The 27,935-nt window shown below is 41.9% G+C and overlaps 1 protein-coding gene across 13 annotated transcripts in view; it reads left to right on the top strand.

The window, feature by feature from the left end:
• Window positions 1–3,173: 3,173 nt before the first annotated feature.
• CTNND1 (catenin delta 1) overlaps window positions 3,174–27,935 on the top strand; it is a 49,195-nt gene continuing 24,433 nt past the window's right edge. For 5 of the 13 annotated variants that reach the window (XM_086677344.1, XM_086677349.1, XM_086677347.1 and 2 more), the window contains exons 1-2: window positions 3,175–3,453; window positions 27,550–27,668. The gene's annotated coding sequence lies outside the window, so the exon portion shown is untranslated. Of the gene's footprint in view, window positions 3,454–4,010; window positions 4,080–27,530; window positions 27,669–27,935 lie in introns of those variants that run through there. The other 8 variants (XM_086677348.1, XM_086677350.1, XM_086677345.1 and 5 more) reach the window with 5 other exon arrangements.

Below are 27,935 nucleotides of genomic sequence, written 5' to 3'. Positions count from 1 at the left end.
TCAAACTCTCTGAAGAGTTTGTCCCTGACATCCAGGGTAGAATAAGCCACGAGTCATTATTATCAGTCTTTTTTTTTTTTTTTAATTTTAATGTTTATTCGTTTTTGAGAGAGAGAGAGACAGAACATGAGCAGGGGAGAGGCAGAGACAGAGGGAGACACAGAATCTGAAGCAGGCTCCAGGCTCTGAGGTGTCATCACAGAGCCCGATGCAGGTCTTGAACTCCTGGACTGCAAGATCATGATCTGAGCTAAAGTCAGACACTTAACCAACTGAGTCACCCAGGTGCCCCTATCAGTCTGTTTTAAATCTCTGCGTAGTGTTACATCCGACATTTATTAATCTTCTCTCTCCCTCCACTAGCATGTAAGCTTTCTGAGAGCAGGGAACTGGTCTACTCATTATGTTTGACATCTAGAAGGTACCTGGCTCACAGTAGGGACTAAGAATAATCCAAGTGGAACTCATCTTTTTGCTTTCGGTCACCTGACTGTAAAGAGTTTATCCCTCAGTGAGTATTGATCCTTGTGATGCTTTATTTGGAGACAACTATTTCAGATAAATTTAAATTTTAACTTTTTCATCACTAAATTATCTTTTTTTTTTTTTTTTTAGGTGGGCTCTCTGCCCAACGTGGGCTTGAACTCATGATCCTGAGATCAAGAGTCCCATGCTTTACTGACTGAGCCTGTCTCATGCTTTACTGACTCAGGCATCCCCTGAGTTATCTTTTTTGGTTTGTATATAACTCTATTTCAAATGTTATCTACAAATTCGTTACTATAAAATGACTTGCCCAGGATTACATAACTAGTAAGCCAAGAGACTTCATTCACTCACTCATCTGTTGCTAAATACGAGACATTAGGCTGAGCTCTGGGGTACACCATGAGCTAGAAAGATGCCATTCATGTCTTCATGGAGCTCATCTTCTGGTGAAGGAGACAGGAAAACACACACACTAAAGGAAGGCAAAATACTTGCAAGTTTTTAGTGATGATGTGAAGGAAACAAGACCAATCCATCTCTAGAAAAACATAGAATATTCTAAAATGTGGCTCTGATCTAGGAATTAATCAACGAACATTTCTTGTGCTGGTTGTTTTCCTTTGGCAGTCATCTTTGGCTTTTGAACTTGCTATGGAGGACCAGGAATACTAGATGGAAAGAGAAGTAGAAGATGTGATAAGATAGTAAGAGAAGGTTCCTAGATAATGAGGGTTAAAGTTCGTGCATGTCTCTGTTTAATGTATTAATTTCCCAATCTAGTTAGTTTGTTGAAAGCCCATCAAACAAGTGCTGTGATGCCTGTTTGGTCTTCTAGCCATTCTGAGAGAAATCCTTTTTTGGCCACTTTAGACCAGATATGAGGGGGTGGATAATGACTAGATTGCCTGATTAGAAGGGCACATTCGTGCTGAGGAGTAGAATTCCAGTTTAAATAGATAAGGAAAGGTCAGATTATGGTTACTAAGGGTGACTTTAATGTATTGAGTGAGTAAACGTGGCACCTTGAAAGCAGATGAGGAACTTGGCTTTTATCCTGACCACGGTGTAGGGTGATGGAAAGAGCATGGGCTTTGGAGTCAGATCAATGAGGGGACCACTTCGTAGCCAGACGAACTCCGGCAAGTTTCTTCAGCTTGCTGAACCTTGATTTCCTCATTTGTGAAATGGTGGTAATACTATCTCCATGGTGGTGTTTTAGAAGTTAGAGATAATGAGTGCAAAGTGCCTTTCACATGATAGATGCTCTGTCATTGTTTGCTATTATCGGGCAATGGTGAGCCACTGAAGGTTTTGGGAGAGGGTAGATACTGGTAATAATAACTCATTCTTAGTGAGTTTATATTATATACTGTATGTTGTTTTAAGAACTTTATATGTGTTTTGATTCTCACAACAGTACTGTGAGAGATATAGTTATTATCTCCTCTTTATAGTTAAGGAAACAGAGGCTCTGAGAGATTATATAATTTGTTCAAGGTCACGTAGGAATACATTTACTTAAGTATGCTTGCAGGGAAGGAAGGTCTGAAGCCAGGCAGTCTGACTGCAGCACCTATGCTCTTAACTATTACTCTAGATTATGAAAACTTTATGAAGATTCATTTGGCAGCAGTCTACAGGCAGATTTTTCAGTAAGAGTAAAAAAGGAAATTTTCAATTCATCATTATCATTTTTCTTTAGTAACCACTGAATGACCATAAAATGCTAGTCTTTGTCAAACATGTAAAAAAAAAAAAGTCCAATGTCTGTCCTTCATGGCCTAACAGTGTAAGAGCATATTAAGGATCATTTGCAGCTCAGAAAAAGAATACCTGTATAATCCTTTATGTGGGTTAAATGTAAAAAGAGAATGTATGAACTAGATCATCGTAAGCTTGAAGTGCACAAAGAAACTGAATTTTCTTAAAGTGAGACTTTTTCTTACACATGCTGTTATCTCCTCTAAATATATTTCTTACTGAATTCCATTTATTCTCCCCCTCAAACCCACATTATTTTGATTTGGGGACAAATGGGAAGACAGTGATTTTCTTTAACAGCCCAGTGGGATATAGCCTCCTACCAGTTGAAAGTATAGACACGAAAAACTGTTAACAAGTCCAACATCTATTTTTTTTCTCCTTAGCTATAATGCAGTTAAACCAAAACACCGAAATTGAGAGTTTACCTCAGATATTCCCTACCATCCAATCAATACATAGCGGTCCTGTTTCTAGGATTTTTCTCTCCTTCCCTTCCTGTCTTCTTTTGGGAAAATGCTTTGGGGTTGAAAGCAACAAACCAAATAGCAGCAGGCAAATCAAATCAGCTCTTCTCTTATTTCCCTACCCGGAAAGGAAGGGAGAGGAAGCAAGAACCCCACCATCAAAGAGAACTGGAGCTTAGGCGTGCCATCCTAAGGAGCCCTTGTTCCTTCGGCCCCCCCTGGAGCTCTGCAGTAATTCCTCAGAGATTGTGTAGTCTCCACTTTAAATATAAATATATATATAAAACTTCCCCCTGTCTCTTTCTCTCCTCCTCTCTCTCTCCTTTTTTATTTTTTTAATTTCCTATAATAAAGTTTCCTATTGGATAAAATCAGCTCCCTGATTTATGCCTGGCTCCTATTGGAAGTTCTCAGGGGCTGACATCACTTAGGAAAGCGAGGGGGTAGGGCTGCCAGATCAGTTTGTCACCACCCAGGCTCCCTAGCCTTTGGCTGGGTGCAACTTCCATTTTAGGTGTTGGATCTGAGAGAAAAAAAAAAGGAGAGAGAGAGAGAGAGAGAGAGAGAGGGAGAGAGAGAGAGAGAGGGAGAAAGAAGAGCAGGAAAGATCCTGATCCTGAAAGGAGGAAGAAGTGGCGAAAAATCAAGTACCCTGCTGGATTTGTCTTTCTCAGCACATTGACGAAGCCTTGGTTTTCTTTCTTAAAGGACTGGTTTTTAGAAGTCCACATTTGAGGTGTGTGCCTTTTTAAAAAATGTGTGTACAGACGGGTGAAGGAGGATAAGCCAAGTCGAATTTTTGTCTTACGGTAACCAGAGGGAAGTTAAAAACGAGAGCTTCTGCTGTGCTGACGGGTGACTTTTAAGCAATTGTTATTTTTTCTTTCTACTTACTTTGGGGGAATTTTGGTATTTTATTAGATTAAAAAGTAAAATATTCAAGACCCAGAAACAAACTTGTAAGCTCTCTCTAACATAGGGAGACGATTAGATCCAGAGGGGTGAGAGCAAATTTACATTTACATGTAAATTTACATTTTTGTATGTTGTTTAATTTTATGTTTTCTTCTGGTGTTCAGCTAACAAACTTCTATTTTCAGAGCCCAAACCAAAAGTTCGGTTTTTTGGCATGTTGCGTGTGGGTTGGGAAAGGAATTTGTCCGGGTTGGAAGCTAGTTATACAGATGGTTCTTCATGTGTTTCAAAACTTTTCCTCCCCTTTATCATTAGATTTGTGGAAGTGGAAAGCTGTAGGGAGCTTTGCAGCTTAAATGGTGGTGTTTTTTCCCCCAGAGAGTTTGAACGGCCCAGCTCAGTTCCAGCCCTGCTGTTCCTGGGTGGATCCCTCTTTCACTTTTCCAGGTGCGGTGGGTGGGAGCCTCATTCTCCTGCGAGACGTAGCCTCCTTACTTTGCTTTATAAAAGAAAACAAATGGGTCCATGTTAACCAAATTGCCATTTCTTTCTCCCTAAGACTACATTTGATGACAAAGATTTGTAGAGGTGTTACATGTTCAGTTTGCAAGTACCATAACGTTTGGTGTATGTGCTTAAAGGGATAAGGAAATTCTAATCATGCTTTTTAACTTCACCTGAATAAAGTGGCAACACACCTGGAAATATTTGTGCCTTCTGAAAGGGCCTTGGATCAAATAAGGTGAGGTTAAGAGAAAACGTTTAACGCAGACTTTAGTGTTGAGAATGCATTTGAGAAAGTACAACAGGAATAATTATTTTTTAACCCAACTGAAAGTCGTTTTTTGGAGGTCAGTTTTTGGTTCGGTTAATTTGCCATGAAATAAAAAATATGTAAGAGCCGAAGGCCCGTGACTGCTTTCATATACTTAATCGTAAGATTCGTCTTTTCTTTTTGCAAATACATTCTTCCAAAAATACCGTTTCTAGATAATTATATAGCCAACTCATCAGGAGCTGAAAACTGAGTATTCTCTTCTTTCTCTCTTTGAAAATGCGCATCGGTCTGAAAATTAGAGCTGGAATAGATACTGCCCTGATTGTAACAAGATAGGCCTTAATAGATAAGCTGCCCTTTAGCTTTAAATTGGTATGTATCTTTAATAGTCCCCTGATTTCGTGCCCCCCTCCCATTCTTTTTAGACTACAACACTTCCTTGAATTTCTTTTCCAGAATGAGAGTATTTCTTGAAGGATGATTTCATCCTGGTGAGGTTGTGGCTTCCGAAGAAACAACTTTGTTTCTTCTTTTAATCTAATCTATGCGAGGGCTACAGTCAAATTTTGATGTCTGGATCTCATAATTATAGCAAGTGCAGTAACAAAGAAAAAAGATAATGTGTACAGTCTGTTCGACTATACTTCTTGCTTGAAAGAAAATTTGGAAAATATTAAACGTTTTCTCTGCCTTGACTCCAGCCTAGGGGAGGTTTCTTGGTGGATCTTTGGAGGGTTGGTCATGTTGCTGCCAGAGTGTCGGTTTCCCACTCAACCTTTAGGGGGAGGGATGAGGGAATCTGAAGAAGGAGTACAAAGGCAGTTTGAAAATAGGTTCTGGATGACTGAGTGGTGGTGATTTGGGTCCAGCTTTAAATACTGGGCTTTGTGTAGCTGCAGTGAGCATCCTAGTAACTAGCGTCCAGGAATATTTATTTCCACGACTGAGGCTTTGTTTTGACTGGTGTGTACTATAGAGCCTTTTGGTTGATAAGATGGAAGATTTGTCTCTTACCTCACCCCTACTAGTTCTTTCAGGAAATATAAGGGGTGCAAATAAGTAAATCTTTAATTTTTTGTTTTGCTCCTCATTGTGGTTTTGGGATAAAAAATGACGAGTAAGTATGAGTTGTGCAGATTTTTCTTTTTTTGTTTGACTCCTCTATACTGTTGGTTTCTTTGTTATATGACTAAGGTATGGTCTGTATGTTCCAGGTGGGTGTCTCTTTTGGGTGGTTAGAGTTCTACTGCCTTTCTTAGGGTTCCAAATTATGGAGAGTCGCAGGGGCTAGGATATGTTCTCTCAGTATAAAAATTGGGACTATTGTAGATTTAAAAAAAAAAAAAAAGCCGGAGTAATTGCAATTCAGCCTTAGGTTTATGAGGTAGTTGCTCTCTAGGGATGGGTGAGACAGGACGGATGCAAATAAATTAAGCATAGATCACTATTCAATTGGAATAACAAAATGATTAGCTCTGTATAATTTATTGCTTTCTATTTTAGTACCCAGTGGTCCCCTGTTACTTCCAGCCCTTTCTCCCCACCCCCTTGTTGTTTTTTTACTGCATGCTAAGCATTTTGCATAAACTATTTACTTAATTTCCCACCACTGTTTTTGTTGTTGTTTTTTAAGGACTGTGAGCCTCAGAGAAGCTGAGGTTTGCTGAAAATCTCACTGCCTGTGAGGTTTGCTGAAAAATCTCACTGCCTGTAAGTGGCCAAGGCCAGGATTAAACCCTCCTCTAACTACAAAGTCCATGGACTTAGCCACTAATATACTACCATTCTCCAGAGAGAATAGAAACAAGAGCCAGAACTAAAATGAGCCCTTGCTAGAGGCAGGAGTGTTTAATTTTGCAGAGTGCCAGTCCCCCACTTAGAATTCCAACCCCCTGCATGTTGGAATAATATATGTAAAAAATCCATTTTCCATAAGCCCCACAGGGACCTGAATATGCTAGAATGGATATTACCTCAGTCTTTAAAACTGGGATCTTCCCATATGCCTATTATTGCTATCCTGACTTCTTAAACTTACCGGAAATGCCTCCAACTTTGATTATCAGTGAGATTTCTTCTTCTAGAGAATTTGCAGGCATGTGGTTTGGAATGATATTGGCAACTTGCAGGGAGAGGCTTGTAACAGTAGCTCAAATAATGTTTATCACACTGTGTTAAAGTTGTCTACTTCTTTTTGTCTTTCCTTCTAGACTGTGAGACTGTCTTCTATGTCCTCTTAGCACCTGCCTTAGTGTCAAGTATATATCGCAGTGTCAGGAAGCTTTGGTTAAATAAGGCATTTGATGGGAATCACTGAGGGATTTTGTGGGGAAGACTGAAAGGAAGTCAAGGTGGGGAGCAGAACAACTTCGATTAACAAAATCACAGTGTGATTTAGAAGCTTCTGCTGTAGTCAGTAGTTTCAACCTTTTACACATTTCCTACCTCCCATTTTTAAGTGAAGTTTCTGGAAATAATCAAAGATTTAACATTTTAATCAAAAAAATAAAACACCTCTTTTCTGGATGAGCTGTCAGGTTCCAGACAGTGTAGTGTAAAAAGTAGTGTAAAGGGTAGTGTAAAAAGTAAGGATCATAACATTTCATAATCTAGGTGGCTATTAACTTCAACCACTGAAACCTTAAATATAGCCACTATCTAGGGGAGAGGAACTTCTTACCTGGAACTTACTAGGGCAGCAGCAGGGAAGTATTGCTTTCCGACATGTTAGAATTGAGTGTTTTTTATACTAGTTAATGAAAACCTAAAAAGCTTGGGATGATAGTTTTGAACATCAGTGTTCCAAAGAAGTATGTTTGGATATCATTGTATTTTTTTGTCAGTGCTTCTGCTATGAAACTTCAGATTTTGTTCAAGTGTATTGGGAAGTATGAATTTAAGAGAACCCAAATTAATTTTCATGGGTAATGTAGAACAATAGTAACAGGAAACTGCCTAAAGGAATGATTCCTAGGTTATCAGTATGTGATTTCATGTTCTCTTCCATTGCACAAGGATTAAAATGCCATGAAAAGCTAAAATAGGAATTGCTCTGCCTAAAATGCAGCTGACTGCAAGGTTTCCAATAGAGAGCATCGATACGGCCTGGCAGGGACATAGTAAGGAGAGAACTGATAATTCTGGTTAGAACTAACGAGGGGGAAATAAGGGAATGGATTGATTTGTATTTGGTTATATTATATAATATATTTTGGGGAGTAAATGTCCGCACTCCATTCTATTTGGAATTGAGTGTCATTGGTTATTAAATATTAAGCACTGAGAATGGAGCCCACAGTTACTGTTATGGTTCAGGGACAGTGTTCTCCATTTTTAGGGCCACTTCCTCTGCAGTGAGTCCTTCAGTCTGACTGGAGTGGCGTGGGCAATTTAGATCAGACATTTAGTGGGGACATTATAAGGATCCAGAGTTTTTTCTTAAAGCCTTCTTTGCTGGCCAGCAGGTAATTTGGTCATCACTTTGGCAAACTATGTCCCATTACATGATAAGAGCAACCTTGAACTTTTAATTTTTTTTAAGTTTATTTATTTTTGAGAGAGAGACAGAACAATTGGGGGAGGGGCAGAGAGAGGAAGAGAGAGAATCCTAAGCAGCATCTGCACTGTCAGCACAGAGCCTGATGCCGGGCTCGAACTCACGAACCATGAGATTATGACCCAAGCTGAAACCAAGAGCCGGAAGTTTAATCGACTGAGCCACCCAGGCACCCCTCAACTTTTAATTTTGAAAAAATTTTGAACTTAGAGGAAAGTTGCAAGAATGGCACAAGAACTCCAGTATACCCTTTAGTCACCTAGACACCCACAGTTAACCTTTTGCCACGAATGTTTTATTTTTCTGTATTTTTTGATCGATATGCTGACTGAACAGGGAATTTCCAGTCTGAGAGTTCCACAGATACGGAGAGTCAAGGCAGTGTAGCATCGTGGCTAAGAGCATGGATCCCTGAGCTGGACTACCCGAGTTCACTCCTGCTCTGCCATTTCAACTCTTGCAATAGTGGGTAGATTGTTTGGTCACTCTATGCCTTTGGCTCTGTCACTAAAATGAAAACAATAACATAATCCATCTCATAGAATTGTTGTGATGCCTAAGTGATTTAATATATCTAAAATTCATCGAATGGTGCTCAGCTCATGGTAATGCCTTGTAAGTTTTTGCTATTAGAATGGATGCTTTAAATGAATTCAAACATCATTTGTCTGTTGGGACTAGATACCCTTTAAGGTACTCTATGGTATGGATGTTTGTATTATGGAATAAATGGGCTTCCTGGATGAGTAAGCTAACTCTTTTTTTAAAAGATATTTTAAGTAATCTCTACCCCCAAGGTAGCGCTTGAACTTACAACCCTGATATCTTGCATGCTCTACTGACTGAGCCACCCAGGCACCCCAAGCTAACTTTTTTTAACGGGAAAAATGGTGTTTAATAATAGACAAGTTTGGGGAGTTATATGGGCAAGGTTGTCCAAAATTTAGGGATGGATAACTTTTAATAAAGTAAAGTGAGGCATTAGTGGGGGGAGAGAAACAGGTGGCAAAGCTTGAATATCTTACGGTAATTTCTTCAGAGACTTGGAAACATTAGGGGAAAAGAAGGTTTCTCCCATCTTTTCTATCTACAAGAGATAGAATTCTAGCATTCAAGGGTAAACTTTCTTTAATTTTGCAGAGACTGGACTGGAAAAGCTTTGGTTGGTTTATTATTTTTGACTTTGGACCAGATTGTTTACCTTGAAGTTTTGTCCAACCAGGATTTTGTAGGACAATATTCAGCTATGAATGGTTGTATAGGAAACTCCATAGAAATAAAGGCAGGCTTTTACTATCTTTTTTCTTCAAATAAATTCCCCTCTTTTATGTTCAGGAAAATTCATTCTCTATTTTCAACCCCTGTTTATGGACATTTGTAAAACTGGGGTGTGTAGAAATTGTGAGTTCATTAATGCATCCTGTGAGAAGTGTGCTTAAGAAAGAGGTCTGCTTTTGTATGCGGAAAAGCCAAACTGTGGCCTGTGGGAAATGTATATTTGTCAGAGGCAGGCTTGCCTGGAAACTTCTAGGTTTCTTCTGGCTGAAGGTTTTCCTTCCCCTCATAGTAACTAACCCATGAAACTAATGTTCTGAATAGTATTTTAACTAATTTCTGTTGGCACTTCATAGCTTCCCATCATAGCTCCCCACCCAACTCTTTGCATTTTTTTAAACCCACATTTCCCTCCACTGATTGCTCTACACTTTCTCCTTTTTATTTGCTTTCCTGACCTCTGGTGTTCCCTATCTTTTCTCCTGAGGTTGGTAGTCTTCTTGGTCATTGCTTTGCCTCACTAACACTTAATATGGAAGAGGTTTCTGATTCTTATCATAGAATAAACTACACTCATGCTAAAGGTACAAGTATTAGGATACTGCTTCTGGTTTCTTTCAGTTAGATCTAGATTAGGGTAAATTGTGATTCAAGAAGATCTCTTATAATAATGCAGATTAGTTTTGGGGCGCCTGGGTGGCTCAGTCAGTTAAGCATCTGACATTGGCTCAGGTCATGGTCTCGCAGTTCACGGGCACAGGTTCAAGCCCCACGTCGGGCTCTGTGCTGACAGCTCACAGCCTGGAGCCTGCCTCAGATTCTGTCTCCCTCTCTCTCTGCCCCTCCCCTGCTCGAGCTCTATCTCTCTCTGTCTCTCTCAAAAATAAATAACCCTTAAACAGGTTAGTTTTTATCTTTTTGATTTTCAGATTCCATCCACATTTACCAATTGATTACTCTCTTTCATTCTATTGGCAGTAGAGCGAAAAAAATACATACTTTTCTAAGAGTAAATTAATAGTTTTGTGTGTAGCTTCCCATGTTGTTCTGCATTGGAATGCAGTAGCACATTGAGAGATTGCTTTGCGGAGTGAAAAGATTTTTGTTTTAGGGAGCTTATGTTTTAAGAAACCAAAATATATTCTGATGGTTGAGGACATAAGACCTTGTTATAGAAACTAGGTCAACTTTTCAATACTTTTATCAAAGCACCTACAGTTTCCATTTCTTTGCAAGTGAAGTGAATCTCATTGAAACAAAGTAGCTTGTGTATATTCAGCACACTTTTAAAATAGAGTAGTCTGTTTTAAAGGAAAAATTGGTGCCAATCTGATTTGTTTCCACGGTTTCTTTGCTGGAGTAAGGGAGGTTCTGTAACCTCTCTGTTCTGCTCTCCATTGACTACGTTGTATACCAGGGCAGAGTTGGCCATTTGAATGTCTATCCTGCTGAAGGTCAGCCAAATCTGCAGGTTAGGCTACAGGAGACCCCAGTTGATGGGCCTAAGATCACAATTAGGACATAGTTACATTAAATGGAAATCAAAGATGTCATTAAGTGTGTTTCCTGAATTAAGCAGCATCACAGGTCTTTGAAAAAGAGAGCTCCCGGGGCGCCTGGGTGGCGCAGTCGGTTAAGCGTCCGACTTCAGCCAGGTCACGATCTCGCGGTCCGTGAGTTCGAGCCCCGCGTCAGGCTCTGGGCTGATGGCTCGGAGCCTGGAGCCTGTTTCCGATGCTGTGTCTCCCTCTCTCTCTGCCCCTCCCCCGTTCATGCTCTGTTTCTCTCTGTCCCAAAAATAAATAATAAAAAAAAAAAAAAAAAAAAAAAAGTTGAAAAAAAAATAGTCTAAAAAAAAAAAAAAAAAAAGAGAGCTCCCAACAGTAAGCATGAATCTTTTTACTCTTTCCTATTTTTTTTAAAAATTGCCTTCTTAGGCAATTCCATTTTAAGAAAACATGACAGCATTCTTTCTTTGTCCCATCCTATCTTACTACCTTACATGAGCTCTTGCATGAGCATGTAAAAATATCTATTTTGCACCCATTCATAAGACTCAGAAGACAATAGATAGCCCAACATATTAATTGAAAGAGTAAAATGTTGGGGTGCCTGGCTGGCTCAGTTGGTGGGCTGCGTGACTCGATCTCAGGGTTGTAGGTTTGAGCCTTATGTTGGGTGTGAAGATTACCTTAAAAAATCTAAAAAAAAAATATTTTTTAAAAAAATGAGTGAATTGCTTTGCACATGTATATGTCACTCTCTTGGTATAGAACTTTATTGCTAATAACTTTTTTGGCAGCGGAAGGGCAGGATTTCTTTACTCCAAATATTTAGTTGTAACAATACAAGAGTATCTTTTTAAATCTCCTAACAAGATATGAATAAACCTCTGTGTGCCTATACACTCTTAAAAAATATGGAAAGAAAAATGAACAAAGTTGGTTTATTTTTCTAAAATTTAACTTTTTGTTTTCATTGGAAGAGTGAAACATCTTCATTCATTTAAAAGAAATTTGAGGGGAGCCTGGGTGGCTCAGTCGGTTAAGTATCCAACTTCAACTCAGGTCATGATGTCACAGTTTGTGAGTTCAAGCTCCACATTGGGCTCTGTTGTCAGCATGGAGCCTGCTTCAGATTCTCTGTCTCCCTGTCTCTCTGTCCCTCCTCTGCTCATGTGCTCTCAAAAATAAACATTAAAAAAATTTTTTTTTAAATAAAAGAAATTTGAGATCCTGCTGTATGCCATGCACTGGCATATAACAGTACATCAGACCTCACAGAGTTTACTTTCTAGTTGGAAGAGTCGGATAATAAATAAGCAAGTAGGGGCGCCTGGGTGGCGCAGTCCGTTAAGCCTCCGACTTCAGCCAGGTCACGATCTCGCGGTCCGTGAGTTCGAGCCCTGCGTCAGGCTCTGGGCTGATGGCTCAGAGCCTGGAGCCTGTTTCCGATTCTGTGTCTCCCTCTCTCTCTGCCCCTCCCCCGTTCATGCTCTGTCTCTCTCTGTCCCAAAAATAAATAAACGTTGAAAAAAAAATTAAAAAAAAAATAAATAAGCAAGTAAATGTATAGTATGCTAGAGTGTGTTGATACTATTGAGGAAAAAATAAAGCAGAATACAGAGTGGTGAATAAGAAGTACAAGGGTAAAGTGAGGTTTTTATTTATTTTTGGGACAGAGAGAGACAGAGCATGAACGGGGGAGGGGCAGAGAGAGAGGGAGACACAGAATCGGAAACAGGCTCCAGGCTCTGAGCCATCAGCCCAGAGCCCGACGCGGGGCTCGAACTCACGGACCGTGAGATCGTGACCTGGCTGAAGTCGGACGCTTAACCGACTGCGCCACCCAGGCGCCCCAAGTGAGGTTTTTAAATGTATACTGAGAGTGGTCAAGGAAGTCTTCACTTAATAAGGTATGTTTGAGAGAGACCTAAAACATATTAGGGTGAAGTCATGTAGATATGAGTAGAATGTGTAAAGGTCCTGAGGTTGGTTGTTACCAGTGAGCAAGAAAGATGAGAGGAATAGTAGATCTGTTCAGAGAGGTTCAATGGGTATGTGTTGTGGGGAAGAGGGGACAATTTAATTTAGGACCTTGTCGTGCACTGTACAATACAAAAAAAGTCTTCTTCAGACCACAGGGACAACAAATGGTAACAATTTTTTGTGTGTTCTTTGTAAAGAGTTGAGGCAATACCTGACCCAACTTCTATCTTTGTCCCATTGCAGAAGTTCCATGTGAGTATAGTCAGCACATAATTTGCAGAGTAGCAGATTTTGCATAGATTGATGACCCTTGTCTTGGAGAATATAATAGTAGGGCAGCTACTTAGAATAAGCTTGTATGCGTTTGGGAAGTGAGATAAAAATTTCCTCCCTAGAGATGTATTTCTCCACCTTCTTATCTACATAGTCGATTTTCTATGAACAGGAGAAGTGACAGCCTACATCTGGTACAGTTTCTTTTTGAGTACATTTGTGCTTTGGTTTATGACCAAATATGCCTGCCCCACTTATCTGTTGCTTTTCTGTTTGTTCATTTGATCAAAAAGCCCCTGCTTCCCCAAAACCCTAATCATTGGGATTTAATGGCTTCAGGGACCATGTTGTAGGTCACCATTTTCATATTTCTGTTTTGCTCATGGGAGGAGATATTCATCCCTGATAACTGTTTTCCCTTTTTCCATATGTATGTTTAAGCATTAAGGGTTATTAAAGCATATACTGAGCTGGTTGGCCTGGTTGACTTTGGTGGGATTGAGGAATAAGCACCAACTATTTAGTGATCGATGTTCTGTGGCAACCACACATGGGAAAGTAGAAGGATATTTGATTACCAAGAGTACTTGTGTCTTGAATCACCATTCTTACTTTCCCTCTCACGATAATCTTGTTTAGCTAGTCTGTCCTTCAGTGAAAGAATCTCTGTCTCCCTCTCTCTCAGTTTGGAGTTTAGCTCTGCAACTTGACCTGGTTACCCTCTGTCCTTCTTTTTAATTATACCTAGTTGTCATCCTGTTACTTAATATCATCCTTGGGAGATGACCTCAATCAGGAAACATTTATTTCCCTTCCATCCCCTTCTCTGGTCAAGTAACTGTATCCTCTTGCATAGGAAATACTCTAGGCAATCACAGATCCCCCAAATTTTGAAGTCGCTTTAAATAACTGCTTGGGGGCGCCTGGGTGGCTCAGTCGGTTAAGCGTCCGACTTCGGCTCAGGTCACGATCTCACGGTCCGTGAGTTCGAGCCCCGCGTCCAGCTCTGGGCTGATGGCTCGGAGCCTGGAGCCTGCTTCTGATTCTGTGTCTCCCTCTCTCTCTGCCCCTCCCCCGTTCATGCTCTGTCTCTCTCTGTCTCAAAAATAAATAAACGTTAAAAAAAAATTAAAAAAAAAATAAATAACTGCTTGATATGTATTACTTCAGTATTCAAAGATGTTTGTAGTTGTCTTGAAAGTATGCTTTTTAGTGGCATTCTTTTTTCCTAAATCTTTAGTGACACATGCTTCCTGTGGAAATATTTCTCTTTATGGTTCTTCTAAAAACATTTTGCTACTCATTTGCTCTTACTCAAACCAGAAGTTAAAGTCACTTGCTTGAATAAATGTCATAGATAACATTTGAATCTAGAGTTTCTGATTATTTCTGTTATATTGTCAACTGGGCTAGAATTATCTGGGGTCATGAATGCTAGATATGCGACTTTAGACTTCTTTTGGGATATATGGAACCAATCTTTGAAAATGTTGGCACAGTTCTTTGTTTCTTGGAGGAAAATTAAACCAAATCAGTTTTTAAAAGTTCATTTACTTATTTTGAATGAGAGAGAAGGGGGCGGAGAGAGAATCCCAAGCAGGCTCCATGCTGTCAGTGCTGAGCCCAATGTGTACTCCATCTCACTAACAGTGAGATCCTGACCTGAGCTGAAGTCAAGAGTCAGAAGCGCAACTGACTGAGCCACCCAGGCGCCTCTAAACTAAGTTGTTTTAAAAATAATCAGGGTTGGGGCGCCTGGGTGGCGCAGTCGGTTAAGCGTCCGACTTCAGCCAGGTCACGATCTCGCGGTCCGTGAGTTCGAGCCCCGCGTCGGGCTCTGGGCTGATGGCTCAGAGCCTGGAGCCTGTTTCCGATTCTGTGTCTCCCTCTCTCTCTGCCCCTCCCCCCTTCATGCTCTGTCTCTCTCTGTCCCCAAAATAAATAAAAAACGTTTGGAAAAAAAAAAAATTAAAAAAAAAAATAATCAGGGTTGTCCAGTCTGCAATGTAAACAGGGATATCCTCCAATGTAGGAGCTCAGGATTCTAAAAAATGAGATAATTCTTTCTAGGTTCTGAGTCTAGAATATAGGATTTAGGACGGTGTCATTCTAGTCATTCTTATATTTAAAGCCAGGCTTTCAAAGAGTCACTAATGTGGCTTGGAATAATGATCTGAGCTGTCTGGTGAACAGCAGAGCAGGCCCAAATCCTATATTTAATAACCAGTGCCCTTTCTGCTGGAGAAGTGTGGTGGCCAGAGGGTTGTCAGTGATAGGCTAGTACAGTGGTCCCAGCAGCTATCAATCACTTTGAGAGCTTTTTAAAAGCATAAATTCCTAGGCATTCTCTCTAGAAATTGAAGTATAAGGGATGAGGAGATAGATTTGGGCGATAATATTTTTTTTTTTGTATTTTGAATTTAAAAACTTTTAATTTTTAAAAATGTTTATTTTAGAGAGAGAGAGAGAGAGACAGAGCACGAGCAGGGGAGGGACAGAGAGGGAGACACAGAATCCAAAGCAGCTACAGGCTCCCAGCTGTCAGCACAGAGCCCGATGCATCGAAGTCAGACCCTTAACCGACTAAGTCACCCAAGCACTCCAATTTTTTTTTAAGTTTATTCATTTAAGTAATCTCTACACCCAACATGGGGCTCGAACTCCTAACCCTGAGTTCAAGTCGCACGCTTCTCTCACTGAGCCAGCTACGTGCCCCAGAAATTATATTTAAAATAACTTTTTTAAATGTTTATTTCTTTTCGAGAGAGATAGTATGAGCAGGGGAGGGGCAGAGAGAGGGGAACAGAGGATTCAAAGTGTGCTCCGTGCTGACAGCAGGGAGCCCTACGTGGGGCCTGAACTCATGAACTGTGAGACCTGAGCTGAAGTCCCAACACTTAACTGACCAAGCCACACAGGTACTAACCTCCAGCAACCGCCCCCCCCCCCCCCCCCCCCCGGCCGAGATTGTATTTTTTTTAAAAAAACTTCCCAGGTGATTCTGATCACTCAGGTTTGAGGACCATAAAACCTGAACGTTTTGAGTTAAGCTACATATCTATGTGATTTCTCAGATGGGTGGTTATTTAATTAGAATGAGAAGTAGAGAAGAATAGTTTGTGGTAGTGGACTTGGTGAGAAGGTGGCTAATTTGAAGTTTTCTACCTCTGTATCTATCCTGTATTGTTTTGTAATTACAGATGTCACCGCCTGATTTGGGGGTTATGCCAGCACTCAGCATGGTATGGAGGACTTGCCTGTTGTGAGGGAAGGGAAACTTTTAGGCCATATCTCCATTTTCCCCTCTCCATTTTGAAATTGTGGAACAAATTCAGGAGAGGATGTTCTCGTTGAAACTCAGCTGGACAATTTGTTTAAATCTCCACAGGAAGGGCCATTGTTACTTCCTGTCTGAAAAGGAAGTGCTGGCTTCCTTCCCTTCCTCCTTGGCTAACTCAGGCCAACTTCAAATATGGGTGGGGGAGGGGCTGATCACGTTAATAGTCGTGACCAGCTACCCATGCCTCGGGAAATCATTGTTCAGCTGTGGAAACCTAATGTTCCTTCCCTTCTTTCCGAATTTGAAATGTGGAGACGGGTGCAGTGTGGGCTCTTGTCTCCTTGCCCTTGTGTGAGAGCCCTGGGCTGGGTTTGGCTGTTGCAGTCCAGGAAGCCTCCCAATCTCCCAGGCATTACTTTGTATTCAACCTTCTACCTCCCCTGTATTCCCTGACATTTGAAAATAGATCAAGGAGTTGTAGGGAAGAAACTGAAATCCATTTGACACTGAGGAGTAGGTTGCAGAAAGGAGAACATAATTGGGCAGAAGGGAGTGGGTGACAAAGGTTTCTTATTTTTAAATTGAGCCAAGAAAACATTCCTTCTAAGTGGGGCCAGTTGGCACTCTTCCTGCTATTTTAGTCCAGGCTTCTCCTTCCTACTGGCTAGTCAATTGTATTAAGTGTTTGATGTGAGTTTGAACTGTGGTCTCTGGGGTTGGGGGGAGGGAGAGTGGTGGAAACAGCTGGTGCCTTCATCAAGCTATCTCAATTACGCTTCTTTTCAGAGTGTTTGGGGGTGGGAGGGGTGGAGGAATTGGATGTATGTTAGCAGAGCCCCAGCAACTCCCATGTAGTGGGATTGGATTGTCAGGCACTCTTAATACCATGTGGGATGTTGGCTAGTTGGAATGTAACTAAACCTTTCTCAGTCACATTCTTTTCTCTGCCTCCCCTCCCTCTAATTCTTTCAGCTTTGGGCCTGATTTGGAAAGGGGTATGTGGGAAGTTAGATAGCAAAACAGATTCATGCTTTTCCAACCATTGAGTATTCAGCTAAGTCTTGGGCCCCTCCATTGACTTTCTTCTTACCCATTCATTATTCCTTTGGTTGGGTTTTTGAAATATGTCTGCAAACAGCCAGAGATACAATTAGAACCAGGACCTTTGGTGAAGTCATGATGAATTGTAATCGGTTGGCTATATTGGTCTCCTTCCCTCCCTCACACCCTGGGGTGACTGTATTTCTGAGTCAGCACGGCTTTTCTGTCTCACCTGCTCAATTTGAGGCAGACAACCTGCCAAGCATCCTTTTGGAGCATTAGCAGGAGTACTGATAATGGGTGTATCCAGTTCTCTGTCTGGGATGAGTCTTTGACAACTCTGTTTTTTTTTTTTGTTTTTTTGTTTTTTTTATAGGTATCCCAGAAAACTCCCCCACTAGATTATTTTTTATCTCTTTTTTTGTATAGCTACCTCACACGATATTGCTTAACTGAGTGATGTATTTGGCCTGGGCTGTGATGAGGGAGAATGGGACAAGAATACATTAACAGTTGTTACTACTTTTTCAGTTATTCTTGAGAGAAAAAGGGAGTTCGTCTGATTCAGTGCTAGGTGAGAGATCTTAAACTTTTTTTGTGTATGCTTCAGTGATAGAATAGAGTTTGCAGTGGCTAGGCTCTACTGTTGAAGTTCTGTTCTAAAACACAGTGTTAAGGGGCGCCTGGGTGGCGCAGCCGGTTAAGCGTCCAACTTCAGCCAGGTCACGATCTCGAGGTCCGTGAGTTCGAGCCCCGCGTCGGGCTCTGGGCTGATGGCTCAGAGCCTGGAGCCTGTTTCCGATTCTGTGTCTCCCTCTCTCTCTGCCCCTCCCCTGTTCATGCTGTCTCTCTCTGTCCCAAAAATAAATAAATGTTGTAAAACACAGTGTTAAGTGCCCACTTTGCTACCCAGCTCTAGAATGGCTGACTCTTGTGTATGTTCCTCCCCACCTGGTTATGTCAGATTCAGATATTGGCTAATTCCTTCTAAGTTGTGTTGTTTCAGACTTAGGCTCCTTTTGTATCATATACTAATCGAAATCAGGGTTCAGCCCAGAGTACTTCTAGCAGATCCAAGAAGAAGGATAAAGGAGTTTGTAGGAGAAAGCAAAGGAGGAGAAAAGCTGAGAAATGATAACATATTACTAGTTCATTGACTGGAATGTCACCTGGTTGAAGGACTCTGGGCTGAGCCTGTGCTTTGCTTTATTCAAAGGGAATTGAGCCCTGTGGGCAAAGGGTGTTACTTCTTTGGATTTCAAGACTCTCTGGCTAATAGATTAGCTTGACTTCTATCTGCATCTTTGCTTCTGGGGTTTTGGGCTAACCTCCATGGGGTTTGTACAAGATAATAGAAGAATGTATCATTTATCCCATTCTTGGAATTAGCTGAGGACCCTTATTAGAAAGGGAGGCTTTTTTTTTTTTCTTTTTCTGAAGAGGTTCCAAATCTACAGGCCCTGACCCACTCCGGGGGAGCAGTGAACAGGAAAAGGTTGCAGTCTTGACCGCTTTGCCACTAGAACTACTGTGCAATACTTGGCTACATCTCATTCCCTGGGGAAGTGGAGAACTTTGCTCCCAGCACCTGCTGGTGCTTATCCTGCCCCTTTGTAGGGTGGAGTCTGCTGCCTTTGTTTGTTCTCTTTGGGGCCTCTAGGAATCAACTTTATGCTTGTGGGGAAAAGGGCTCGAAAGACTTTGAAAACTGGAAATGGGTGATAGAGAAGGTGACAGAAGATGTGTTTTAATGTAGTTCTCCAGGTGGGAATGTTCTATTGACTGAATCCAGAGCAGCAATCCGATTGCCATAGTGAAGTTCTCTTTGGGATGTATCACATGTAGCTGAACTGAATATAACAGCAGCAGTAGCTCTAACATCCCCAATGCAGTGCCTCCAAAGTGAAGAAGCCTTGCCAAGTAGGAATCTTAAGAATCCCCTCACCCCTTCCAAACCCTTAGATCCATGCACAGTATCTTTCTGCGGATTCTCAAAGGCCTGAGCTTTGTCCTATGTAGTGTTGGCTTGAGGCAGGGAGGAGGGTTGTTTTCCCGAACATGATAAGGAACTGAGCAGGGCAAAGTGGGAGCTCTGACTGGTGATTGGTAGACAGGATGCCCTGGAATGCGGTTGGCCTGCAGCCCAGAATCCAGCACTTTGTATTTGTTTGTTTCTGGGAGACTGTGGTCTGGTGCTACTGTGACAGGAAGTGAGAAAGCTGGGAGTGGGGAGCGGAGAGGGGCGATGCCTTTGTGGTTCTCCTGTGAAATCTCTTTGTCCCTGGAGAGCAGCTCTGCTCCAGGGCTCTACTGAGAAGAGAGCAGCCTTTGTGTGTCTAATGGGTCTCAGGGCATCTAAGCTACTCTGAGGGATGAGGGAGTGTGAATTCGGACCGTGGCCTTCTCAGCACTCGAATTCTGTAAAAGGCCTCCACGTCCTAGCATTGGGGAATCTCACTGAGTTTTATGTGTGTTACTGTTATTTATAGATTTCTAGGATTTAATTAAGAAAGGAATTCTAGAAAGAGATGTTTGTTTATATGATGTTTATTCACTCTGTATGTTGCAGGTACTTTGGTCTGAAAGGGACAGAGAGAAGTGGGTGTTGCTGGGGCCCAACACTTTAGGTTTCATCTCTCCAGTTGGCACCCTACTACATACAGAGCCAGAGAAACCCACCCATTCTTTGATTTCACTATTGAGAGGTACTGGCAATTCACTGTTGGCACATAACTAAGGAATGGTTGGTAGTTTCCTAGGATATGTTCCCCCCTCTGTCTAGACTGAAATAGCACCTGTAGCACTCTCTGTTCTCCTCCTCCCTCCTTTCCCCCTTGTTTTGTGTTTTCCCTGCCCTCCATTCCAGCTGTGAAACAGGCATCTCTTCTCACTTTGTGGATTGGGTGGCTGAGTCCTCAACTTCTTGCCAAGCTGGCTAGTCCCTGAGCACACATACAAATCGGCCTTTGATTGCTCAGGAGGACAGCTGCCCCAGAGGCAGATTGCTAACATACCGCTAGAACAATCCTTCCCCTCTGTTCTGATGCTGGCCAGCACAATCTTCCCCGATTCTGGTTCCTTCTGTTTCCCACCCCACTCTGTTCTCTGCTTTTGGTTTCGTGAGATGCCACATTAAAAATGAGAGTAGGGATATTTGTGATTAGGTTTTCTTTCTTGAGATCTGGATGATTTGAGAATGTGGCATGTAGCCAGATTTCTGGAGCAGGCTCTGCAGAGGAAAAGTAGGTGATTATGTAAAAAGTTGTATTTCTTTTTGCCCCTAGCATTTTCCCTTCTGAGTTCTCGTTCCTTTATAAAATGGGATATAAATCTGAAGTAGACTGTAAGCTATTCTTCCTCAGAATCAAGTAAGTCTTACTCATTAAAGTGAAAGTAAGACCCAAAAGTCTATCTGCTTCCATGCCATCCTCCCCATGCCATTACTTTTGGTCAGCTTCTCTGTTGGAATTAGAATGACTTTTAACCGCAAGACCCATTGGAAGTTCAGACTTCTTTTACTCCATTGGGAAGAAGGAACACGAACTTGGAGCAGAACAGATGAGTTTCCACCACTCACTGGCTCTATGACCTTGGGCAAGATACTGAGTTCTTCTGATGTAGAGTTTACTCATTTATAAAAAGGGTCCAGTGTCACCCCAGAGGTCATTGAGAAGATTATTGTGATAACTTATGGGGGACATCAGTAATTAATTCATAACTTTTCTTCCCCTGTAAGGTCAGATTTTTTTCTTTAAAGTAGGGAAAAACCTTTCCTTCAGCTGTCTGTCCTATAGATGAAACAGGACCTTCACACTTCCTCTCATTTCCTCATAGACTCTGTTGCTTGTCTCAAAAGGGAGATATATTCTAAACCTGGGGGAAGGGGTGTCTTAGTTCTTTTCAGTGCTTTGAGGAAGCGGGACTGCAAACGTGACTCAATTGCATGCTTTCAGCTTGTCCAAGCCCCATCAGAGGACAGGCAAAGAAATGCTGAGAATACCATAGATAGAAAGTGAGGGGGTTTGGTGAGAAGGTGCCTCCTTAAAAAAGGAATGTGAGCTCAGACAGTTGGGTGACCTCTAGAAAACCCTAAGGTTAAGCTTTTTCCCCATGTTTTTTTTTTTTTTTTTTTTCCTCCCCTAGCCTAGGCTAGGGAAGGGTATAAGGTGTCCTTGTTAATTTTAGGATTTCTGTTTTATGACACAGGAGTTACACAATACCTTTCCATTTTGATTAGACTTTTTCTCGTTTCCCATTGTGTGTACTTGACCTCCCTCTTTTTTTCTCCCTTCTCCTGTAGGAAGGAGAAAGGCATTTGGCCTCTCCCCTTCAGTCTGACACCTCCTTCTGGTTTTTTGCCCCTCCCTCTTATCTTTGTTTCCTTATCGGCCTCTCCCTAAAGCTCTGCTTTCTCCTTATAAGGCTAGGTGAGGCTCCTTTGGCAGGGTTGCATCAGGGATCCAGGTAAGTAACTCCCGTGTCTCAGACCTTCAGGATTGAGAGAAAATTCAGCGTTGGCTGGCCCAGTGGAGGGCCTTGGAGAGGCACGTGGGTAATGGGGGAGGAGAAGGAGGCGGCCTGGCCTGAGAGATCAGAAGGACTTGTTAGACCAGTCCTGTGTGTGTGTCATACGTGCCCCAGAGAGAAGCAGGTTTTGTCTCTTTCCATAGCCTTTCAGTCCTGGGCCCCTCACTAACTGAGAGCCACACCCTTCCTTTTTTTCAAAGCCAGTCTAGCATTCATCCATTTAGTATGTTATGGTTTGGGGGGTTCCCAGAATACTTGGTAGGGGAAAAGAACAAGGAGAATATTCCATCTGGTTTCCGAATTGAGGGTCAAGATGATGGAGGTGATTTTTTTTTTTTTTTTCTTTTAAAGTCACAGTAAAAGCTAAAACCTGATGAGTAACTTTGGGTCAGGATTATAAGACTGAAGTGAGTTTAACGTGTCCTGTTGACCTGTAGAGATTGCCAGCTCAACCTCCTTTTAACAAAGAGTATTTAAAGAAAAAACAACTTCGAATTATTGTGTATTTATTTTCCTTCTTTTCTGAACTCCAATCAGAAGTATCACTCGTTTCTAAGAGGACAGTGATTTGTCAGAGACTCCCTTATATCAGAGAGATTCATGGTGGACACAGTGAGACCCAGGCTTTCCCTGGGAAAGTGAAAGTCCCCAGTCTGCCTTTTGGGTGCTCTTAAGTGGAGAAGCTGGGCCCCACATCAGGCAGATCCACGGGGAGGCTCAGAAACCGCTAACACCTGAGACAAGGCCATTTCCAGAATATTGGATTTGTAACTCTGAGAAGTGGTCAGTTGAGATCGTGAAGTGAGCGGGGTCTTCTTTAAGTCTTAATGCAAATCATGTCCAGGGACTTGGCTTAGGGTGAGAGTGAGTCTTCCCAACAAAAGGAGGTATACTGGAATTGTTCTCACTGAGTTTGGGATGGTGGAACATCAGGTGGTGGGTGGGGTACTTAGATCTTGGACTCTGGTACAAGCGCTCTTTGTGAGAAGAAGCCAGAGAAAAACTACCGACAAAATATATTCCTTTACTTTAAAAATAAAATGGCAACCTTCTGTGTGTATGTTTGAACAGGAGTAATTGCTTTGAATTTTGGAGCAAGTGCTATTTAAGGCAAACAAATGCCTTTTAGGGGTCTAGAAGACCTACTTTTGTTGGCTTGAGTGTTATGTAGTACAGCTCTGTGGCGTTACAGGTGCTATGTTCTGTTGATTGGTATTCTTCAGTATGAGGCTCAGTGTGCTTAAAAAAAATTTTTTTTTAATGTTTTTATTTATTTGTGAGAGAGAGAAAGATAGAGCATGAGTGGGGGAGGGGCAGAGATAGAGGGAGACACAGAATCCAAAGCAGGCTTCAGGCTCTGAGCTGTCAGCACATAGCCCTACATGGGGCTTGAACCCATGAACCATGAGATCATGACCCCAGCTGAAGTCAGACATTCAACCGTCTGAGCCACCCAGGCGCCCCTCAGTGTGCTTTTTAGAACCGCCATTTGAAATTCCTAGGATGACCTAGAAGAGGAGTTTTGCTTATTCTTGCTTTTGGAAGGAAGGCATAACTTTGTGACATTGGTTTTAATTTCATGATGAATAAAAAGGAAGGAAGGAGGAGAACTGGCTTTGGGATTGGCTACAGAAAATTTCTTTCCTAAGAACCCCAAAGACTATTTTGTGGGGCTTAGGACAAATACTTTTTCCTCTTTCCATAAGGGCTAGCTTGCCTAATTCTAGTCATATCTTTATTGGATATGTTTATCAGGATAGCATGGATGTCAGAGTCACCCAGCCTATAGGTTTACATATATGAGCCCATTAAAGTTAAGCCTTGACAAGTAATAAAAATGCAGATTGCTTGGGTTATAACTTCCCCTGTGAGCTAGTTCTCACAGCTAGTTTTTGGCAGACATAGGACTTGAACCCCAGGTCTTTTGACCCTAATCTGGAGTTTTATTTTGTTTTTCCCTTTGAGAGTGTGAAGAGTTCCTCTAGTTTACTGGTCTGCTGTAAAGCAGAGAGGGGAGCATGTGGAAACGTGTGGTTTATTCAAAAGACCTATTAACACCACCAAACTCTAGTCCTTTGTGGTAGCTATTTGTAGCAGTGTTTGTATTAGTAACCATATTAATAGGTTTCTGTGTGTCAAGTCATTTTTCTAAGCATTTTATGTGGATTGTCTTATGTACTTCTTACAACTACCCTTACGTGTATTTTATTTCCCCATTTTACAGAAAAGGAACCTGAGGGTTAGAGATTAAGTGGTACTTTGCCCAAAGTCCTATAGCTAAGAAACAGTGGAGTTGGGATTTGAACCTAGTCTGATTCTAAAGTCTGTATTTTTAACTTCTAAAAATCATAATTCCAAATTACATTTCTTTGGCTGGGTTACAGTAGAATGGATCATTTCAGGGGAACATGCTATTGCTGATATTTTTTGCCCAGCTACCTGGTTGGCCTTGTCTGTTTGGTCCTGCTGGGTATTTGATCCAATTTAACTTCTGGTTTTGGGTTCTTACAGAAGAGACTGAATTTGTACCATTGTTGAGGCTTTGCTGTAGACTCACAAGTCTGTAGGACCTGTGGCTTGTTAGAAGTAAAACCAATTGTAGTCATGGGGCGCCTGGGTGGCTCAGTCGGTTGGGCATCTGATTTCAGCTCAGGTCATAATCTCGCGGTCCGTGGGTTCGAGCCCCGCGTCAGGCTCTGGGCTGATGTCTCGGAGCCTGGAGCCTGCTTCGGATGCTATGACTCCCTCTCTCTCTGCCCCTCCCCCGTTCATGCTCTGTCTCTCTCTGTCTCAAAAATAAATAAAACGTTAAAAAAATTAAAAAACAAACAAACAAAAAAACCCCAATTGTAGTCTTAAGGGAAAGTACAGTCTTAAGGAAATAGCAGGGCTCACTTTATGTGTGGCCTTCTCCTGCTCCTTCTCACTTTGAGAATTCCTTGATTCTTTTTGTAGTGAGATCCAGTGTTAACTCACTTGAAAATATTAAGAAAGGTGTTGGCCTGGACTCCCGTGACTTTCTTGACTCTAATTGCCAAAGTCGGTTAATGGTTTGCAGATTCTGGTCTAAACCATAATTTTTGTGTGTGTATGGCATGGAGAAGACTTTGCTTAAGTCTGAGTTGTGAAGCAGTGTTCTATAGCTTGCCAGCAGCTTCATTCTCTCCCCCTACTTCTGCTTGCTTTTTCCTCCCATTTGGTTCTGTTCTTCCACTTATATCTTATATGCAGACATATAAATAGCCTTTAAGGAAAAATGGAAGCTTCCCCTTCCCCCTTTTCCTGTGATGTTTGGGCAGAAAGCTCAAGGACTGTGGGGAAGAAGGACTGGACTGTCCATCTTCTACTGGGCTTGTATTTTTTGGGCTTGACAGCATGTAGTAGAAAGAGAACACAGGCTTTAGAATGGAATAGATCTGAGTTGATATTCGGAACTTGCTATAACCTAGACCTTGGGTAATTTCTTCACCTAGAGCCTGTTTTCTCATTTGCAGTAGAACTTACTTCCTTAGGGTTATAAGTATTGCCAAGATAATAAATGTAAAACATTCAGTAATTGTTAGTTCTTTTCACCTTCCCTTTCTCCTTGGTAATAAACTACCAAGGCGTCAAATAAGGGGTCAAGAACTTATTATAGCAGATCTGTAATACTCTATGCCCTATGTCCCAGAAACACTGGTCTAGGTGGGACCTCCCTAGTAAATAGAGTTGGAGCAGGGGAACCAGCTCATCCACTCCTTAGAACCCAGTTATGCTCTTGATCCAGTGAGTCTCATCTACTAGTTCACAGAATAGTTTTGGGCTGAGGCATTACCATTAAGTAATATAATTGGGAGATAGAAACTAACTCCTGAAACAACTTAATACCTCACATTTGTATGATGTACATTATCTCATCTGTTTCTCTTAGCAACCCTCAGTTAAACTGGGCTGGTGATGTTGGCATCTTACAGATGAGAACACGGCAGTGACTTTCTGCCATTGTTGGCTAGTGGCAGAGCCAGGACTGGGACCAGTCTTCTGAGTCCTATCCCACACAGCCTCTGCTTCTGCTCTCTTTCAGGCAGAAAATCTCCCCATGCTATTAGGCCCAGGAATCTGACCCTGTCTTTCTGCTTAACTGTGCTGTCCTCTTCTCCAAATTAGAGCCAGGTGGTTGGCCTTTAAAGCCATGAACGTGGGGAAGGATCGTGCTTCCTGGCCTAGAGCCCTGGGTAGTTTTCCTACAACCTTCCTTAACCCCATCTTTTAAACTAAAGCTGTAGGGGTAAAAAGTGGCCGTTTATGGGTGACATAAAAGTGGGTGACAGGGGCGCCTGGGTGGCGCAGTCGGTTAAGCGTCCGACTTCAGCCAGGTCACGATCTCGCGGTCGGTGAGTTCGAGCCCCGCGTCGGGCTCTGGGCTGATGGCTCAGAGCCTGGAGCCTGTTTCCGATTCTGTATCTCCCTCTCTCTCTGCCCCTCGCCCGTTCATGCTCTGTCTCTCTCTGTCCCAAAAATAAATAAAAACGTTGGAAAAAAATTAAAAAAAAAAATTAATTAAATTAAAAAAAAAAAAAGTGGGTGACAAACAGTTTCTCTGCAGCAGGGAGTGTTTTCACTGTATGCCCCATAATAGTGGTGGTTTGGGCTTTTATTAGTAAAGGAGATTACAGGGCAGAGGCTGCCAGAGTGGTAACTGCAGTCTGAGCCCTGTTGAAGCCTAGAACTGGAAGAATCTCTCTTGGACTTAGAGTCCTCTGGGTATGGAAGGTTCATAGGTCATCGTACATGATGGATAAGGGCAATGGTTAAAATGAAGCAATAGAGAGGAAAAGGGAGCAGCTTTTTTTTTTTTTTTTTTTTTTTAAATGAGGTTACTTTTCATTAAAGACCCTTGAGTGGCCTGTTGGGATATAGGGTGGGAATAGAAGAACTTGGCAGTGGACCGGAAGGAAGAACAGGAGTTGATAAGTGTGACTGTGGGAGCACAGAGCCAGGGTAGAAGGAATTTAGACAGGGTTGCCACATTCTTGGATTTAGGTACTGGATCTGCTGGAAGGAGCTTAGTGGTGGCGGACTAATTAGGGAGTTTATTGGGCACCTGTCTATCTACTCCTCTGGGTGCTCTTGCTTACAGAATGCTGCGTATACTTTAAAGCACACGGGCCCAAGGGCCCAAGCATTTGTGTTTGGTGGGGCTCTGGGGAGCGTGGGAAAGAGAACTGAAGCAAAAGGCTCAGCCTAGGCTAGTCCCCACATGTCTTCCCCACTACGACTGTTGCATTGGTTTCTCAATGTCTTTGTGGGCATGCTGGGACTGGGCTTTGAGGTTTCTGCCTTAGAGGTGGGAAGGAAGGGGAAGGGCATTCCAATGACATTCCCCCCTCCCCCCAATTTGGTTGCTGGGAATAGGGGGTAAATGAATCTTTATCCATATTATAATCTACCCCTGGTTTTGTACAGAAGTAGTCTATGACAGTAGAATCCAGGTTTTAGTGAAAACTACATCCAACGTCCAAATACCTGAAGACAGAGCAAAGTCCAAAGGGCATTTGTCACATTAAGCAATTCCAAGTCGTATTTTATACATCACTCACTCCCTTCTATTCCCAGATTGTCCTTCTCCCAATACCTGCCCCTGTTCCTCTTATTTTTTAATATTTTGTGTATATATTATTTTCCTCTCATTCCCATTTTTCCTTCAAATATTTCTGCAGCTGTCTCCTTCCTGCTTCCTCCTTGCTGTGGTGGCTGGGATGCTTCTCCCATGATTTTTTGAATCTAGACTGGGCTGTTCTCTGTATTAAGCCAATCAGTTACGACCTTCTCTTAACAGGTGTGTATGAAATTATGTTTCTTAAGAATAAAATTTTTAAGTGTCTTTTTTCTTTAGGGGGTTGATGAGAGGGTGGTGAAGGAGGGGAAGAGAGTTTATTTTAAAACCTGCCTCTTGACATGATATATTGTGAGCTGGCCATAAAATCTATAGCCAATTTGTAAGTGAGAAACCTTGTTCAGTCCAACAGTATGACTACAGTGCCCCTCCATTTACTGGCCAACTTGCAGTTAATGTAACAGGATAGGGGGAACTCTTCATTTTGTA

This window comes from Puma concolor, chromosome D1 (genome assembly GCF_028749965.1).
Source record: "Puma concolor isolate L17-30 chromosome D1, mPumCon1.1.hap2, whole genome shotgun sequence".
Classification (NCBI taxonomy): domain Eukaryota; kingdom Metazoa; phylum Chordata; class Mammalia; order Carnivora; family Felidae; genus Puma; species Puma concolor.
This window is presented reverse-complemented; position numbering and strand designations above follow the sequence as displayed.